Below are 20,031 nucleotides of genomic sequence, written 5' to 3'. Positions count from 1 at the left end.
AGGTGGAAAGAACCACCAGACTCTCCCCTGCAAATGTATAATCATAATATTTCCAGATGGCTTCAGTAATTTTGCCCCATCTGGAAGCAGCAAGCTGGGAATGAACTAAGCAAAAGGTAGGCTGCATGCTTTGTGTTTGTTCTAACAGGTGATGTGTTGGTAGGAGACAGAGAGTTGGAGGTTCTAATAGAGCTGTCTGACAAACAGCCTGGCACACTCCTTGGCATTGCCACAGGAGTAGCTTTGAAGAAAGTGATGGTAAGGGGTTTTTTTTTGTGCTGTTCTTTTTCTCCTGGAAAATACCATTTGGTAAAAATCATATTTCCCTGGTGGAAAAATAATATTTCAGTGATGTTTTGGATTTTTCTTTTTATTTGGTGGTAGGGGGGAGCAGTGAGGAGGGAAAGAGAAGCAGTGTCCTGCTACACTAAAAAAACCAATTGCAAGGTGGCATGAGGTTTCTAGATTTGTACTGCCATTTTTGTTTTGTGTGTATGCTCCTTGAAGCTAAAATCACCTGAACTAAAAACTTTAGCTTTATCATGCACAATACTTTAATTTACCTGAAATCCCATATAATTGTTTTATTTTTTGCCTCAGAAACCCCCACTTCTATTAATCCTGATTGGGAATATTGATGATTTAAAATAAAAATAAATGAAAAAAAAAGTGGAATTTTCCACTGAGATGAATCTCAGTTCTAGAAAAGGTTTCTTCATCTCTGTATTGTTCAAGTGTTGAAATAATTAAGTGGGTGCTTGCTTTGTATCTCTAGTATTATCAGGCTAAGTGCAGACTACAATGTCATAACATTTATATTCTAATTAGGTAGTAATTATCCTGGTGTATTTGTTCTAATCTCCACCTGGGATGGGCATTGCAAAATGTCATATCTAAGACACACCCTTCTTGGATTTTTTCTTGTGAATATGTGCCAATTGATTAAACTCATTGATTTAAATGTTCTTGATCCCTGCTGAAGACCTTACAATTGTGCATCACCCCTGTATCAACTGCACATCAGCTATTGAAAGGATTTATACTCAGAAGGCTTATTTTGTTGGTACTGCCCTTGCCCTGCCACAATAAAGCATTATTTGGTGACCTTTAATGAGTCCAGATTAGTAATGCGGAGAAAGCTGCACTCTATTCGTGACAGCAACCTGTAGTTGGTTGACCCTGGCTAGACCAGGGGCCACCAAATCTGTTCTATTACTCTCCTTCTCAGCTGGACAGAGGAGAGAAAATATGCCGAAACATCATGAGTTGAGATAAAGACAGGGAGAGATCACTCACTGATTACTGTCAAGGGCAAAACAGACCTGACCTGGAGAACTTAATTGAAGTTATTATCAATCGAAAGATCAGAGTAGGACAACAAGTAAGTAAGAATAAATAAATTAAATCTTTAAAAAACCCTTCCCCCACCCCTTCCTCCTTCCCAGGCCTAACATTATTCCCGATTCTCTACCTGCCATCTCCCAGCAGTGCAGGGAGATGGGGAATGGGGGTTACAGTCACTTCATCACATGTTGATTCTGTTGCTACCTCCTCCTGGGGAAGAGGAGTCCTTTGCCTGCTCCAGCATGTAGTTCCTCCCCCTGGAGCCAGTGCTCCCCACACTTCTCCAATTTGAGTCCTTCCCATGGGCTACAGTTCTCTATGAACTGCTCCAGTGTGTGTCCTTTTTCATGGGGTGCAGTCCTTCAGGAACAGCCTGCTCCAGCATGGGTCCTTTTTCATGGGATGCAGTCCTTCAGGAACAGCCTGCTCCAGCGTAGGTCCCCCACGGGTCCGACCAGGAGCCTTCTCCAGCTTGGGATTTCTACATGGTCACAGCCTCCTTTGGGCACTCACCTGCTCACCCGTGTGGGGTCCCCTGTGGGCTGCAGGGGCACAGCTGCCTCACCACGGTCCTCACCGTGGGGCTGCAGGGGAATCGCAGCTCTGGTACCTGGAGCACCCCTGCCCCTCCTTCTTCACTGACCTTGGTGTCTGCAGAGTTGTTGCTCTCATATATTCTCACTCCTTCTCTGGCTGCAAATTACTTCTGCCCAATAACTTTTTCTTTTCCTTCTTAAATATCTTATCTCAGAGGCTCTACCACCATCACCGATGGGCTCGGCCTTGGCCAATGGTGGGTCTGTCCTGGAGCCAGCTGCTATTGGCTCTGTCAAGATACAGCAGAAGCTTCTGTCAGCTTCTCACAGAAGCCATCCCTGTAGGCCCCCCACTACCCAAACCTTGCCTGGAAAACTGAAAACACAGGCCCAGACAGCAGTTACTTTAGATGACTTAACTCTTTTGCAATTAATTGCCTTGTATGCAGAATTTTAGGAGTTCGGGGTTTTTTGTCTTTGGGAGGTTTCTTTGTACTGCTTTAGACCCTGGTGCAAGAGCAAGCCTTATGTCCAAATACTGCCATGTCAGGTGTGGGGTAATGATTATGGATGGGAGCTTGCTGAAACAGGGTTACTGTCTGGAGGGAAGAAAAATTGGTCCTTGGACCCTTAACCATCCCTTTCATCCTGCTGTCATTTTCTTCTGAAGAACACTGTGAAGCCCATGGGCAAGAAGTACAGCTCAGATGTGGAAGCACAAAGGACTGGAAAAGAACTGTGGAAACATAACTGGTTGGTATTACAAAAGAGGCCAGACATATCTTCTTTTTTTTTTTTACTTTTTTTTGCTTTTCTTTTTTACTGGGTCTGATATAATTGCAAATTCTGCTTGAATGGAGCTTCCTGCTGAAGTGTGGAATTTAGCAATGCATTGTTGCCTTGAGAACAGCACTCTAAAAACTGAAGCACTTTGCCAGTGGATCACATGGGAATTCTGAAACTTAGATGACTAAGGTCAAAACCTGTGTATGCTAAGCACTTGACAATATCATTACTGGAAACTGAGGGTCTTCAACATCTTGTGGAAAGAGATCTGAATTTAGCCACCTCTTTTCAGAGTCAGTGTAACTCTCTCTAGAGTTTTCTTTTTTAAAACTAGAGTTCTTAGAGTCATGCTGGTAATTCAGTAGTCTGAGGTAAAATGAGTATGTTTTCAAGTGAATGTGCAAGTATAAATGAGTAGTGATAGTCTTGCCAAATAAAACTGGGACAAAACCTACCAGACCACTACTGAAGTGTAGTCTCATTGATGGGTAGGCTGGAGTTATGGGCAGAAATTGCGTTGCTGTCCATATCAGAATTTTTGCTAAAAAAGATTTTCTAAGTTTGGCTCTCTAAAAACTGGTCATAAGCTGTATTTGTACCTGGATAAATCTGGATAAACAAGTTATTTGCAGCATATCTTTGGTGCATTTGTAATGCTGTCTCTTGAAAATTGCTGGGCATATCTAGACTTCCAGCTTTGCTGTTGTTGGCTTGTGCAACCAACACTTTTTTGTGCATTTTTAGATTCTCCCTCTTCTCAACTAATTTCCATTCTCTATTGATATTCTCCCTTTTTGTGCCTCCCTTTCTTCTCCATCATTACTTCTTTTATTTCCTCTCTATTCTTCCATTTTCATTAGCTCCACAGTACTATCCAAACCAACAAAAATCTAGTTGGTGTTGGGTTCATTTCAGCTCAGTGACAAACTTGTCTCCTTGTGGTTGCCTGTCGTTGTTGAAACCCTATTAGCAATGTAAAACCAGCCCTGAGTCCAGGCTGGCTGAAATGCTGTGCCTCTGAGCCACATCTGCAGTGTGGTGCAGTGATAGGCTGTAGAGGAGGTGCTGCCTGTGCTGATGAAGCATCCTTATCCTGTGCAGGCTCCAGTCCACTGGTTTTGCTGTCATTCCCCTAGTATTTGGCATAAGATTTTCATGCTTTTTCTATTTTATCTAACTATATTAAAACACTCATAGATAACATATTAGTGAATGTTAGTAGATTTTTTCCTCCTCTGAATATTTCCCATTTTCATTTAAAGTTGAAGATTCACAAGTAGCTGAGGAGAGACCTTAGCACATCCTTAGTTAATGCAATGCACACACAGTGCTGCTGTTCTTGACTTCCACTTGGCTGCTGCTGGATCCTGTTTTCAGTCTGACCTGTGTGTATTTTTGACTTTGTGTTTATCTGTTTGTTAGTCTCTCGTGACACTGTCACTTCTAAGCAGTAATTCGCTGAGCTTGAATAACCCAAGTTTTGAACTTTCTGACCAGTATTATTAAATGGGGACAGAATAGGTCAAGGAGAAAAAAAATCCCTGTTCTTGACTAACTGTGTAATGCTATTGAATAGGCTAAAATTAGCCCTGTCATTCCTCTTCTTGCTTTTAGGCATCTCAGGGTAATTAAAATGGGAAAAGCCAGCCAAGCTATAACTCAAATAAGCTTAGGTTTTAAGGCAATCTTTTTAATGATTTGCCTTTCCCTCTAAGTAAAATACAGATTATAAAGATTAAGTTAGCGGTTGCTTTTTCTTGCAGAGAGCATCTCAGGTAAAAAAATGAACCAGTTGTAAATTAAAGGCAGATATTCAAGCAGAATAAAATAATAATCAAAAAGTGGACCAGACAGCAAATGCAGCTGATGCTCAGGAGGGTTGGGTTGAGTCCCATTTCTGATGTTTTGGTTAGTTAAAAGCTGTGATTATGTTCCACATGAACTGCAACTTCGTGTATGCATTTTGCATTTATTAACTATGTTATGAAGATGATACAGACAGAGACTAAACTGTTATGGAGGATTTGGGATGGAACGAGCATGCTAATGAGCCTATGCAAAAATGCATCTATTAGCCAGATGGTGAGTTACACAGACATCAGTTTCTGTTTACCATCTGTAAACCAATCCTCAGAAAGAGGCAGGAAAGGAGCTAGAAATGGTGTAGAGGAACAGCAAACAGTAACAGTGTAGTAACCTTCACGATATGTCCTGAATGTCGCTTTTCTTGAACAGATCAGTGAAATACCCCTTTCTTGTCTCTGGCAGTAGATACTAAATTACTGCAAATTCTCTACATTTTTCCAATGCTTCATTCTCCACTGCATCCCCCTTTCCCAATATTCAAAAAAGACAAGTAGTTCCTCACCATGAGCAAAACACTTATCATGGTTCAAAGCAAGTTACAATTAAAAAAATATTTTAAACTACTAAATAATGTGTACCACGGAGAGGAAAAAAAAGGTCCTGAATGTAGAGAGAAAAAGACCTTAAGGTCAACTAGTCCTATCACCTCCTCAACAAAAATGTGTTTTTAAATGCAGTTTGCAGTCTTAAACTTCTCGATTTATGGAGTGACAGAGTCAGGAAAAATAATTGCCAGAAGTGCTGTTGAAAGAGGTCTCTATTTTAGTCCAAAACTGGAAAACTGAATTGAGTAATGATTCAGTTTAGATTCAATTCACTGTAAGATTCAAAGGTGCTTAGAGCTTATTTTTCCTTGTTCACTAGAGGGTAGCAGAGAGAATAGTGAGAGCGTTTCAGCACAGCCTGTGCTCAGTAGCAACGAGTTCACTTGCAAGCTTCTGTATTCTTAGACTAATCTGGTGCCCTTCAGGCTTCTTGGTAGAGCAGAAAGGTTACATTTGATAATATAAATGTAAACCAACAGCTTAAAACTTAAGAGCATTCTTAATGTGATTTGATAAAACTAAAAATCATTCTTGGTTTTAGCACTGTTAATAACTGTTTTGGTTTTTTTCAGATAGTAAACATAAGCATTTTTAACATGCTCATCTCTAAGGAAGCATGTTTTTCGTAGCATTATATTGTGCATAGGAGACACTGTCATATTTATGTAGGCAGAAAATTTTAAAATAATACCATGACTGTAGAAGGTTACTTCTCTTCTAGTCTGTATTTGTGGATATTCCACTGAAATAAATGCCTGCAGTCCAAAATTTCCTCCTGCCACCACATTAAATACCTGACAAAACAAGCCATCATGCTATATACCAATAACGGAGACCTTGTGGCACGTCTGCTTCTACTGCATTAAAATTCAACAGATTTCAGTATGAGTTACCTGTACCCTTTCTGGGCTGCAGATGTCCAAAGGAATATCAAGAGTAGAGTTTCAAAAGCTGTGTTGAAGAGCAGCCTTCTACTCTTATGGTATTAATAGACAAGCCAAAAATGTTGCCCTATAGCAATATCTCCCACCATCAATATTTATTGCTGTGTCTGCTCTCTGGCATTTAGAATTTTAAAGTTATGCAGTTTCATGAGGTGGTTGTTAAAGGTAATGTTACCTAACTGAGGATGATGTTGTTACTATGTTAAAAATCACCCTTTTTACCCAAAATAATTCACATTGTGGGTTGCCTTTATTTGTCTGTGATGTAGAAAATTGAATCAAAAAAAAACCTGCTTAAAAATGTTTGCCCATCTCTGTTTTATATGGTCACTTGAGCACAAGGTAATAAAAAGGGACCTTTCATTAAGTACTGGGGAACCACTTGAAATAGTGCTCATATCCCAAATAGCACTTCAGGTCCAAAGAAAACACCCTTTTGCAATCTCTCTGCATCGTGCTTGTAACAGAAGAGTATGGACTGAAAAATCTGTGTTGCTGTCCTCCCCTCCCCCTTCCTGTCCCCATACACATGCAAAGATGTGCCCACAGGCCCTCACAACCTTTGAAGCTTTGGTGTGTGCTTGTGTGCCAGCCCTGCATTGCAAATAGAGAGGTAGGGGGACTTCTTTGGTGTTACCCAACTCCATGTTACACCCATCAACTGATTTCTGTAGGGCAAATAAATATTTGGGCAATCTTTGAATGACTCACCCCTTTGCATTAAAACCTTTCTCAATTCCTACCTCACTTCTGGTCTGAATTCCACAAAGAGACTGAAATCCACAGAGGGGATTCATAAATGTGCTCCTTACTAAATACAGCAAACAAAAAGAAAACATGTTGGTGTAGAGAACCATCCTCCTTGTTTTGCTGATTCAGATGTTGTATGATTAAACATTTATAAACCAAAACTGAAATATAAGCTCACTTTGTATGCTATATAAGAAATTTAATATGGTCCTTTTCATCAAATTGAATTGCCACATCAGTCTTCAAAGACTTTGGAGGCTTTGGAAGCTTCGTGTTGCAGCATAGCATACAGATGTCCTGCCTAGGGTTGAAGCTTTATCGTGTTTCACTTGTGAGATGGATCATGTCTGTGCTCTGTTCTTTTATCTCTGTTATAGAAAACCTTTCGGACTTTGATTCATACTCAGGAGTGTAAATAATGCAATTGGTTCTGATGTGCTCCAGTGAGAGGGAGCCATAAGACAAGGAAAAACCAGCTAATATCTCATCTTCCTGAAATCTAGATTGAAATTAGCTGTAAAACAAGTTACATTGGCCATTTTCAATTAGTTTCTTATGTCTTTTTAATGACTTCTTTTAAGACAAGTTTAAAGAACAAATTTCTACGAGATTATGACATTCATTTTTAAAGATGTAATACTAGATATTTATCTTTACTGTAAAGCTGCTCAGGAAACTGAAATTTGCATAGCAGTTCTGAAACTGCCTCTGCACCGTGGTAGTAATTAGTGCAGTCTTAAGCAACTTCTTACTACCAAGATCCTGTTAGTGGCTGTGTAATGTGTATTTGTAGAAATCCCCTCTAGACCATGCCCCAAAACAACATGAGCACCAGTCTCTCTCGGTCCAGAACTTTGATATCAGCCTCTTTGGTGTTTGGGTCTGTAGGATTTGGGGTATCTGTGTGAAGTACTGCCTCCTGACTCTGGTTTTATGTTCTTTTTTTTTTCTGTCCCATCAGCCTGTGGTTTTTTGCACAGAATTTGCTAAAATAAAAGCACCAAGCTTCTGTGTTTTGAGTCCTGTCATCTGAGTTCCTAAACCCTTCAATTAGGCTGAAGCATTCTCCATTTCTTTGACTTCTCCAGAAGCTTTCCTCACAGAAATATGTTTTTATTGTTTAAGGACAACTCTTCACCAGAAAAGGCTGAAGAATACTTTGCCAGTGTCGTGCATGCCAGGATAATATCACTCACCTAGATTGTGTTGGTACCCCTGGACACTGACACTTTAAGCTGCACTGCTCCAGTGCTTTGGGGTCTTGCTTTCCCTAGTGTTATCTGTCTGGTGGGTCTGACAGGTTATATCCAGATGTTTCCAACAGATGTTGTCTCAGTATGGGGGACAAAAGGGTCTCACCTTCATAATCAAAGAACAGCTCATGGAGATACATGGACCAGTCTACTCTATACGCTAACAGAATATGCAGTATCAAAGTACTTAACAGTGATGAATGGAATGATTTCTCATTATCCCTGCTTATTTATGTCATCTGTTTTTTCATTGTTATCTTCTTTTTATTGACCAATGTGCAAATTTTTTTTTGAACGTAAGTTTGTCTATTTATGTTTATAAAATGCCAATCATTCTGCTGATACTATCAAATAATAAGTAATAGTAGCATGAGTCAATGTACATTGAATATACAAACCAATACTTCAGAACTTCATGAATTTTCTTACACTGTGTTTATGAGCTCCCTGAGTATTTTATGTGCATTCAGGCCACTTCAGTTCCTGTGCTTGATGTAATTAAACCAGACTGTTGAATTTTTTTTAACTAACCAACCTTGATGGCCTCTCATTAATAAACAACTTGTTAAATGACAAATTTCTGCAAGCATGGATTTATTATTCAAGAAGCTAGTGAAAATAATAGTTTGGAAGTCAAAAAACCATCTACAAATTTATGGTTTATGTAAGGATAGCCTAGACTATGGAAAAGTTTCAGTAAGGCTGAAATGTTTTGAAAGTAGGACAATCATGCAAAGTCATGCAGGGATATATATGGCAAGTGTGCAAATATGCAAAGTATTTTCATAAGCCATTCAACTAATTTTTGTTCAGTGTCAAACCTGTCATCACTGTTATCTCCACCTCCCGTTCTTGATGCTGCAAATGTGTGTTAACCAGTTACGGCTTTCTTGGTCTTTAGAAATATCTTTGCCTTCCCCTCTCCCCACTGTGCTGGTGATGTAAACATGACACCTCTCCCAATGCTGATGACATTTGCTAAATATTTTGGTGCCTGCTCCTGTGATTATCCTCTGGACACGACCATGCACTTCAGCAGGGGAGGATGGGGGGGGTGGTACAGACAATATTAATCCTGTCATAAGGATGTCTGTCCTCTGCTGCTGACTGTGCCAGTGTGAGGCATTAGCTGCATAATGGTGTCCTTCTCACCCTCAGCCTTTCTGTTCCCCTTTGAAATTGCCTTCTGTAAGCTTCCTCCACGGCAAGGCACAATTGGTTACGTTGGTTAGCAAGGAAGAGGAAAAGAGAATTGTAGTTGGACAAATCTCTTTACCTTTCTTAGCCTTATCCACTGAAAACTAAAGTTTTTTTAGATGATATTATATATTTATGTTGCATGGGTAGTATCTTGTGTAAATTAGGTTTAATACACAGACGTGTGGCCATGTGTGTACAGTCTCATGCCTCAAGTGTGTGTCCCTGTTCGAGCTTGCTGCAAGTCCCCTTTATTTCCATAGCTTGTTACAGTGCAGCTGAGTAATAGCATTAAAAATTGTTCAAAGCTCTGCACTTTAAAATAGTCATATTGCATTGCTTTAGGTGAATATAGATATCCCCTGAACATAGACATCCTAGGGAAACTAGGACAGTGTACTCTGTGAGTGTGCGCTTCCATGTAGCATCTAGCAACTGAGTTTGGATACTTAATTGGTGTCAATAGTGTAACTGGTTATTTCAGTTCTTGATCCTTGAACATTTTAATAATAAAAACTGCATTTATTGTGAGCTGTGAGTGCCTTTATCATTTGCTAGTAAGAACTTTTTGTGTCTCTACTCCACTTACATTTTTGGTTAAGAAGAAATGTGGGTTTTAAATCTCATAAGTGGGTGATTTCAGACAGTCTATATAAATGAGAGTTATGAAAGCACAGTGTGTTTAGCGAGGGAAGGCCCATGCTGACCTTTCCTCCCTGAGGACAGAGAGCATTCTGGATGCCATTCCATAATATTTCATTTTTATTGGATGTTTGAAATATTTTCATTGAGAAGTTACTGGCCTTCGTTACAGATTTTAAGTGTATGACCTATGATGTATGGAGGCACATGGATTGTCTGCAGGGTGCCTGGAGATTTTAGTAATTTAAAGTGTTTAATGTACCCTAGCTCTCTGGAATGTCCAGGGAAGGGAGTGCAGGGGAAGTCACTCTTACCAGCAGTGCTTTCTAGACAGCACTGGAAGATCTTATCCAATGGAGATGAGACAATATTTTGACCATTTCAGGTTTTTTAATCTCCCTTGTACTTACGCATGGGGGAAGTTTATTTGGCACATTGTAAGCACTGATTTTCTCAGAAAGAAAAACAAGACGGCATCAAATGAAGCTGCACAGCGGACTCCAATCCCTGGGGTTAGAAAGGAAAGATCTCTTTATATCTATAGGGAAGGGGGGTATTTAGGTGCAGCCTCGCCTGCTTTGTCTGGGTCAGGCATGCAAAACTGTGGGATTAGCAGATGCAGTTTAAGTGGCCTCATGCTCTAAGTGGCACAATAGTTGGCTGGTGCATAACTTGTGTCTGTTGACCTGGTCGCTGTTGCCTCTGAGCTAATGCCCAGACAGAGGAGTCAGCAGTCACTTTCACTGTGTCTGCTTTGTAAGAACAGTCAGGGGAATAAAGCAAATGCCCAGTGGAGATTAAATCTATACACACTAAGTCTTCATTCACAAAGTTCTAATGGTGGTGGTAGAAACAGGAGGGGGAACAACAAGGTTTTACAGTTACTCATCCTCTTTTGCTGAGGAAAAAGACAAAATGCAGTCTCAGGAACTTTGCATCTCACTATATGGTTTCTCGTTCTCATACGAATCTGGTTGATTAAGAGGTGATGTGGGCAGGGACAGCTTTCTGGTGCATCTTCTGCCTGCCAAAGCCCTGACATGTAAGTACACAATATGCAGAGCTTCTGCATTCTACTGCTGAATTTCAGCAGTAATTTGTTTCCAGTATCTCAAGGTAGAGTTCAATATCGTAATGATTTTATTTTTTCCAGAATATTTCTGAATTGGTCCTCATTTATCATAATGATTTGTCTAATCTCCAGTAAGTTTTTGAGTAACTGTAGGTTACCTCAAGAGAAGTAAGGCAGTTAACTTCATTGAAACTTTGTGGAGTTTGAACACATGAGTTATTTATGCTCTTTTGAAAGTCTAATTGGTGGGACTACTTGTTATTTTTTCTGCTTTCAAAAGCGCAAGGAAGCACTGGTAAGTTTTATGTATTTGCATGCCTCTGTGTGTGTGTGTGTGCGTGTGGGCGTACAGGATATGTATTGCCTGCGTCTCTTGGGGCCTGTTTGTGTTGCTGCTCTGACTGCTGTGCTGCAACAAAGAAACTGCTTAATAATGTTAACTCAGTGTTTGGATCGGAAATATTTTTTTTGTTTCCAAAGAAGAATGAGCTCCTTCCTGTGTTTCCTTGTAGTCCTCTTGTAGCATTACGGGCTCCTTCGTTCTCTCTGCTCTCGCTAGGGAGCTACCCCAGTTTCAGCAGCAAGGCAGATGCTTGCCAAGCCACCTCCTCTTGAGCTGAGCTCCAGAACTACAGACCAACTTTGAGTGGGAGATTAGGGAGCTGCTGTACAACAGCAGGCAAAGGCAGAACAAGCAGCAGGGGCAAAAATGAACTTTTTAAGGCTGTGTTTAAAAAACTGCTATTTGAATGTGACAGCAGATAGGATGCATCCAGAGAAAAAGCAAATTTTTTTTTCATAATTATTTACACTGATTTTGGCTTTAGCAGAAGATTGTCCTCAGCTTTCAGAGGTTATCTGGTGACAATATTGTTGACTTTTATGAATAAGTACAATGAGACTAGGGAAAATGCAGTAGTGATATCTTAAACATGCATTATTTTTCAGCTTTTCGTGTTATAGCAGTGGATCCTCTCCTCTCACATCAACTTTCCTGCTGCCTTTTCAGTGCTTCAGAGGCACCCGTAGTCATTGCTGTCAGCAGCAGCAGCCAAGAGAGCAATGACTCCTGCCTGCTAAGGGATGCAGCAGGGTCTTTGATCACACTCTGGAAGGCATAAGGAAAACATTGAGGAAAAGTGTCTAAACAACCACTTAAAAAAGGATCCTGGCAATGAAAGGGAGATGGGTAGAGGAACTGGAAGGATATTCAGAAAAAGAGTGAAGCTCAGCCAACTCTGAGTCTGTCTGCTTAACCTGGCTGCAATGAACTTCTCATCTGCAGGTTTTCCTTCTGGTAACAAGAATGAGATTTGAAAGCAATCACTGAGTGAATGTGCATGTAAGGGTTTTTATTTGAGGGTGAAATACAAAGGGTTCCAACCTATGCTGTTTTTCCTTCCATGGGGTTTTCTTTGTTCAGACATTTAGGGGAACAATAAAACACTGTAGACGTTTTTCAGTACCATTGTACTCTGTGTCTTCAATAAACCCTCAGGTAATTCAGCAAGTGTAATCCACTCCTTTTTAGGCTTTATACATTCTCACATTTTTGTTCTTAAGAACTGGCCTTTCTTATTGAAAAAAATATTGTTCATAATTATTTACACGCACTTTTGTATCTAATTGAAAAGGTTAAAACTTGCATGTAAATAAAGTGATATTGTTTTACTTTTTTTCCTATAATTTGTGCTAAGTTTATGGGAGGCAAATATTTGTATCTGACGTATATACAAGAAACAGCTCAAAAAATTCAGGTGATGATGGACAGCAATTATTCCACCTCTCAAAGATAAAAGCCTCTTATTAGTTGATATCTCAGAATAAGACATTGAAGAACGCACAAGATTCAAAGCTAAAACAAAGTGCTTCTTACTTCTCTGGAAGTGTGTGACCAGATTTAGTAATCTCGTCTGATGACTTCTTGGATGGCTGGGGCTATCTCTGTCTATATCTGTAACCCTATCTGTGGTTATGTTATTTATATATTTTTAAAAATATTATTAATATCACTACATCAGAATTCAGTAAAAATTACTGATGCAATTGTTAGAGATATGTTTACATAGTATGTAGAGAGACATAATCTAAAAAAATGTCATGGTCTTTCTCTAGCTGCTCTTGAGGTACTCTCAAATTTCAGGAAGTATTTAATGACTGGATTGGTATCTAGTTCATGTTATTAATGACTTAATTAGAATACAGGTATCAGCTATTCATGTTTACATGTTTCTGATTTGGTGTAGTGAAAAATGTCCCTTAAAAAAAGGCAGGGGGAGGGGCTGGTGAGAATAGCAGTGTCAACTCAATTGTGTGCATCAGTTGTAACAATTTACTCTAGTCTATGCCAACAGCCCCCCTCCACATCAGCAGCTGCTTATCTCATGTCCTGGAAAAGGAAAAATGGATTAAATGGATGAAAAAGGATGGCATGAGCTTTCATTCTTACCATAAATCTTGTAAAAAGGCTCCCTAGCAATGGCATAGCTTTTTCAGTTGCACTTCTGAAATATTCTGAGTGGGTCACCAGTTGTCCGTATTTGAGCCCAGTTAAAGGCTGTAGTTTGAGATCTCAGTCATTCATTCACTGGTGGTAATAACAGTTCTGATAGTAGAGGCAGTAAATTTTATCAGGTCAGTCTGATTTAACAAGTGTTTAAGAACATAAATTTTAGTCTCTTCCAAAACCACTTCTATATAAAGCTAAAGGGCCACTTTTAAACAACTCACTGAATTAGGATTTTGGATGTTTTACTTTCCAACTGTTTAGTAATCTCATATACCAAATGTTATCTATTTCTATGACTCACAAGGACTTGCAATTATGCTGCTATTTTCTCAGAGAAAGTATTATGAAAATATATTAAACAATGCAAAAATAATACCAAAAGAAGATTTACACTTTATTGTGTCTTATCTGATGCTACCCTGCCAGCAGGCTAAGCATGTAGCAAAAATTAGGTTTTATGAAGTGTTCGCTTATGTGAAGTAAATGCATATTTAAATCAAAAACATTTTAAAAGTGTCAGGGTCTAAGTGTTTGAAACCTCTCCAAATTTGAATTCTCAAGACCTCTCTGAATTAAGTTCTCATCATGAATCCCTGGGGATGGTGAGAGTTTTATTATTAATGATTTTTAGGGATTTTTGGCACATTTGTTGCCCTGTGATAAAGCTCCTTGATGCTGAGCATCTCAGGACGGCAGAGTTGCAACTGCTTCTTGGAAGATGCCCCAACGTGATCTGTATTGATAACAGGATTCACTCTGCTGTCACAAGAAAGGAGAAATTTTTACGCTTTTAAGTTTGGATTATAACAAAAAACCCCACGTTTGAGAACACTGGGAGGTGAGTGCCAGTTACTGAATAAAATTACACCTTGCATCTGTGTGTTCAAATATCCTACACATTTCTATTTTCTGAGTGAAACTGCCTGGGCCAGACTCTGGGTCTGACAGGTGACATAAATGGAGCCGAGCCATCCTTTTGAGCATCTTTTGGTCATTTATATTTGTCTGTCTTTAACACAGAGCTGTGGCTCACTGAAGTGCATAAGTGGTATTTTGCATTGTTCTATCAGTGTATTTTAATTACTGAAACTTTGTGCCTGCATTCTCCAGTACTGGAGTTCTTATTTGTTGTGTTTAACCATGCGTTTGTTAGAAGGATACAAATACTTTTAATTTATTAAGCTTCAAATTTGAAAATAATTTGTAAATAAATGTAAGTAGACATAAAAGATTGCAGTATAAAATTAATAAAGCAGAAGTAAAATATATTAACATTCTGCAGTGCGCTTATGCCTCATCACTGCAATTCCTGAGGCTCAGTGAACCTGCAGTGACTTTTCACTTGCATTAGGTATAGAAAGTCTACCAGCAAAGTAAAGGAGATGAAGCTAGTACTCATTTCTTTTGTATCAATATTTTTTAGTAAAAGCCTGGTTTTAGTTGTGATTTGGATAAAACTTACCTTTCCTTCCCCATGATTTGCTTTCAATAGACAGATATTGCAGATAATGTAACTCAATCTATGCCACTGCATGGGGAAAATTCTTGCTGGATTTTTTTTTGTCCTTCAGCCATCATTCACATTCTCAATTCATGCAAATTTAACAGGACTATTCATTTACAGATTTGTGGGTTGAGGAGTTTTTAAGGTATTTTATAAAACAAATATTAGGAGAAATTGAAAGCAAGGCCTCTTTCTCCTTGGGTGCTTACAAACCTAAGCATGTGAAAAAACGTGAAAAACAAACATGTTGGAAAGTATGTTCTCATCTTTCCTGCTTATTTAGGTAGTGGTTTTTTGATTGTTTAAGAACAATATCTGTTCATTGACATTGACTCATATTCAACACAAAAACTGAAATGCAGATATGAAGGCAAGAACTGTTATTTTGATGCGACTGCCTTGCCTCATTAGTCCTCTTACAGGTTATGTCTACTAGTAAAAACAAGGGATTTTTTTTGGCGGCGTGATAGGGATATGAAAATTTAAACTATTTTCCTTTCCTCTTTTCCCTGCATTTGGTAACTGTATATCTCAATCTCAGTAGAAACTGAAAAATCTTTGTTCAATTAACTAATTCAGTGCTTTTGCTCTGAAAACTCAGTCCAAAATTTGCATTGAAAAAAAAACCCCAATGTTTTATGTTTATTGGATTCCTAATTAATATTCTTAGTGACCTAGAAAAGAATGCAAGCAGTCAGTTTCTGTGGCTAAAGTAGTTCAGAGATTCTCAGCTTTATTCCATGTTTAATAATAAATATCAAAAAAGCTGATTCCCCCTCAAGAGCATTATGATATAGCACACATTAATTTTGAGTGAGCAGGAATAAGTAACACCAACATCTGTTCCAGATGTTAAAATAACGAAAGCTTAAGATTTGGCTGGTGCACCGCCGTTGTCACTTGGCTCTCCTGGGACTTCGTGGACGCCCGTTCATTGGGATGGCCTCTAGACTTTTGTTTAGGTGTCTCATCTGGGCACTCCCCCACCAAAATCTTAGATGGCTTTTCCAGTAGGGTGGTCCTCTCCCATCCAGCCCAGCATAACTACCTGCACTGCCTGGGCAGCTTTTGGAGACCTACATCTCTAGAGACATGGAATGGAAAATCCTGCCTGCTTGCCTTGGTATGTCAATGTATAAGGAGCACAAATACCTCACAGGAGAGATCCAGACATGAATGTCAGCCTGCCACGTTTTTGTGTATCTCAGCTGAGGGAGAGTGAAGTTGTAAGCAGTGTCCACTCTTTGAGTTGGAGTTACTCTGCAGCCAAGAACTCAACAGTCATGGAACAAATAAAGGTGTTCCAGGCTTGAAGGTTGGGATTGGAGTGTTTATCTGCCCAGCCCCTGTTTCCAAGACAGTTCTTGCTTTTAAAAAATGCTTATCTAGTAGATGAAAGTGTAAAATGCATACATGTGCTTCCACATTGCTGCCATTACTGCGGCATTGGCCACATCTTGGTTTTCAGTGTTTTTGACAGATCTCAGCTGTTTGCTGGAGCCTACATGTCTTGGGGCACAGCTGATCAGCAGATGCCTGTCCACTATAAGCATATGTATGGGTAATTAAGGTTAATGCACAGGGAACTTTTCCTGGAAACATGAAGTAAGGAGCCACCTGTTGAGTTTTAGTACCTAGGAGATTAGGTAGTTAGAGTGAATTAGTCAGTTGTACACCTTCACTAAGTTTTAAATTTCACCTTCATATTTTATTTTCTTGGCACTTTTTCTTTCTGCTACATCTGAGCTCTCAGGAGAGCTCTTGGCACGTGATGACTTTGTGGCTTCCCGTGTCTCATCAGCAAGTTATTGGTCATCACTCACACGTTATCCAAAGCTGAAACAACTGTGTGCTTCAACTGGTTCTATCTAGAAGTTTTCTTAAACAGGATCACAGAATCAATTAGGTTGGGAAAAATCCTCTGAGATCACTAAGTCCAACCTATGACCGAACAGCACCATGTCAGCTAGACTGTGGCACTAAGTGCCACCTCCAGTCTTTCCTTAAACTCCAGATTTTCCTTAAACATTTCCTTTGTTAAGTCACTGGCTTAATCTACTAAATCCCATGTGATGGTGCCAGCCGCTGTCGCCTTTAAGGCCGCAGGGTCCCCTTGCTTTCCTCTCCAGGATCTCCTGGCTTCAGTGCCTGCAGGCATCTTTCCTACTTTCCTAAATTGTTTTTTATTTAGGAGATAGTCAAGTGAGGCACATCTTGGCTACATTTCTGAGCTGATATTCCTGGTTTCTCTGATGTTTGTCAAGGAAGTGGTTGGTTATGTCTTTTGTCGTGGCCTTGGGAGTATTATCATATGTATGTGTGGGAAGGAAGGGAAAGGGGAAGATGGCAAATGGGAAAAAGGGATTTTCAGTGGAGTGAATACCAGCACTGGTGAATTGACATAAATTGAATTGCACCCAGCCTGTTTTGTCTTGTGTCCTCTGTTCTCACCAGTGTACACTGAGAGTGTCCAGGAAAATGATTTGCACTTTCTCATTATTAACTATTTTGCTGCCATGGGAGGGCAGTTGTACTCGGCCTTCCTTGCCCAGGTCCTGACAAGTAAAGGAGTGAGTGGTGCTGGCACATTTCTTTTAAACTGGAAGAAGTCAAGAAGAAAAGTGGCATTGCATATTGGGTGTTCCTGCTCTGCAGATGCTTCTCATTTTCCTGCACTGATGCCCACAGACACTAAAACCAACATCAAAGAGAAACAAATGAAATGTGTGTGCCTCCATGCTTGTCCAACAGCCAGCAATGAGTGTAGTAGAATCAGTTATTTTGTGATTCACTGAAATAATTTGTTAGTTGAGTGTAAGATTACTTGCCATAACATTTCTCTTTCAATCATGAGACCTTTGCCATGTAGGTAGATATACCTATCACCAAAGGAAATAGTTTGAGACATTAAATTTTGAAATGATACTTAGATATTGTGCTCATCTGGACTGATATTATATTAGTTGAAATAGTTGACCCTGATGTACGAATCACACTCAGGGTATGTATTTTTTCCCTTAAGATCTGTGAACAAAATGATGATTTTGCTGATTTCACAAAGTCTCAGCAAAAACTATTTCATTATCATTAACCAAGAATTGCAAAAATTATGTTCCTGTTAGGTTTTGTTTTATCAGTTGTATGTGCTTACTTTTTATAAATAATACTAACTTTAAAAAAAGTATCATGTAAATATATTTTATTGGGAAGTAATGTATGAGCAAAGCTAGAATCTGTTTCTCAAATAGTTTGTTAGCTAGATAATGTGTCAGAATATCACTCTGACAAAAAGAGAAGTAGGAAGAATTAGATTTAGTTTGTAGAGATGTGGTTTGAAAGACTTTTGTGCATCTCCAAACAAAGAGAGGCCAGATCAGAGATCAGTGATCAAGTTTTGTTCAATTAATTTACTATCATTTTTGTCATAGTAGCATGGGTCTAAAAGGCTTAGGAGAGGAATGTATTTCTAGAAAACCATTTAATTTCAGTTGAAGTGAGAAATTACTACACAAGAATTGTGATAGAGAGGGAAAAAGGGAAAAAGGATTAAAAGTGGCAGAGGAAGAATAGGGGAGTGTTTTCAAATAATAATAAAGGAATAAAAAAGTTAGGCACACAAAAAATAGGCAATTTGAAGCACAATGATACCTAAATTATTATAGAAGGTGACTCGGAAGAAGGTGTAAACTTGCCTCTGTTTTTTATACCTTAGTTAAGGAAAATAAAAATCGTAAATACCCAGTAGCATTATTGCCTCTTTAAAACTCACTTAATATGTGCAGTAAAAACCAAATGTATAGATGGATTTCCTTACACTGGCCCTCCAGATAAAATTTATGGTGCAAACACAATTGGAGGGAATTGTCAGAGAAAACCAGGTTTGCCCTGTGCTATCTTCTGAGTGAGAGTATGGAGTGTACAATGATGCAATGAAGGTTGTGATTTCTTAGGTGTTATCCTAGCCTCCTTTGGATATTGTTGGACTAGTGATCAGACATTGTGTCAGAAGAACCTTTCAAGGATGATGTAAGTAGGATAAATTACTGGCAGAACAGCATACAAATGAATTGTGTTTAACAAATATTTTAGTATTTCAAGATATAAAAACATAGTAAACCAGAGAATAAAAAAGTCCACTCCACAAACTGTATAAGAGAGTTCAGTAAACAAGACTTTTAAGTTAATATTCTGAATTTCTATCTTGATGCTTTCAAAAATAGCATCTAGTGAGTCACCCTTTGGACAGACTTGTGGTACTAAAGGTTGCTTATTAAGAGTAAACCTCCTGCTTCTGCAGGATTCTGAAAGTCAAAGAATTAAGTTACTTGTTTTAGGACAGGGATATTTTTAACTTCACAGGCCAGGAATTCCTAGCTTTGTTGACAAGCTACAAAAGATGCCCCAGCAGTATCAGAGCACCATATCTGTGGATGGAGAGATGGTTCCTGTCCCAGCGGTGCAGCAATAGCATGGGAGCATCCTGCTTTGCTGGTCCTGATGCAGACTTTTTTCTTCAGGTATCCTAAATTATATCCACCATTATTTATTCTTCAAATCTATCAGATTATTTAAATTCAAATTATGAAGGGAATTTCTCAGCAAATAATGTCCTCCAGTTCAGACCGACATTGAAAATAGTAAAATGTAAAAACAACCTCAGAAAAAATACCAGCTGTATGGGAATAGAGAATCAGTTGAATTTATTTCCCCAAACACAGCATACTTTGTGGATATTTCTTCTGAGTACAACCAACTTGAAAGGAAGAGAAACTTTATTCATGGGAATGTAGGTCAGTCAGGAGTACAAACTCCTTTTTTTCCCTCCTCAAAGGCCCCATATTTGACAGTCTATATATAATAAATAAGTAATGATTGTATGTGGACAAATCAGGCTAAACAAGTTAAGAAAATTGGAGGAAGACCATCTAAATAGTGTAGATTCAGTTGGTGCTTCTGATCCACTTTAAGGTGGCCTCTAGAGCCTCTGCTGCAAAAAATAGCTACCAGTCAGCACACTTACAGCATCTTCCCTCCCCTCCCAGGCCTGCAACCAGCCATCTCCCATGGCCCAGCTGTGTTTGGC

General features: G+C 39.1%; 1 protein-coding gene and 1 long non-coding RNA gene across 2 annotated transcripts in view; both read left to right on the top strand.

The window, feature by feature from the left end:
• KIAA1217 (KIAA1217 ortholog) overlaps positions 1-20,031 on the top strand; it is a 366,730-nt gene that overhangs the window by 79,490 nt on the left and 267,209 nt on the right. The window lies entirely within an intron of this gene.
• On the top strand, positions 1,892-8,601 carry LOC125321797. Its single transcript, XR_007201694.1, has 2 exons — positions 1,892-2,633; positions 7,733-8,601. It is a non-coding gene; the product is annotated as an uncharacterized LOC125321797 (long non-coding RNA).

The sequence above is a fragment of the Corvus hawaiiensis genome, chromosome 1 (assembly GCF_020740725.1).
Source record: "Corvus hawaiiensis isolate bCorHaw1 chromosome 1, bCorHaw1.pri.cur, whole genome shotgun sequence".
NCBI lineage: Eukaryota > Metazoa > Chordata > Aves > Passeriformes > Corvidae > Corvus > Corvus hawaiiensis.
This window is presented reverse-complemented; position numbering and strand designations above follow the sequence as displayed.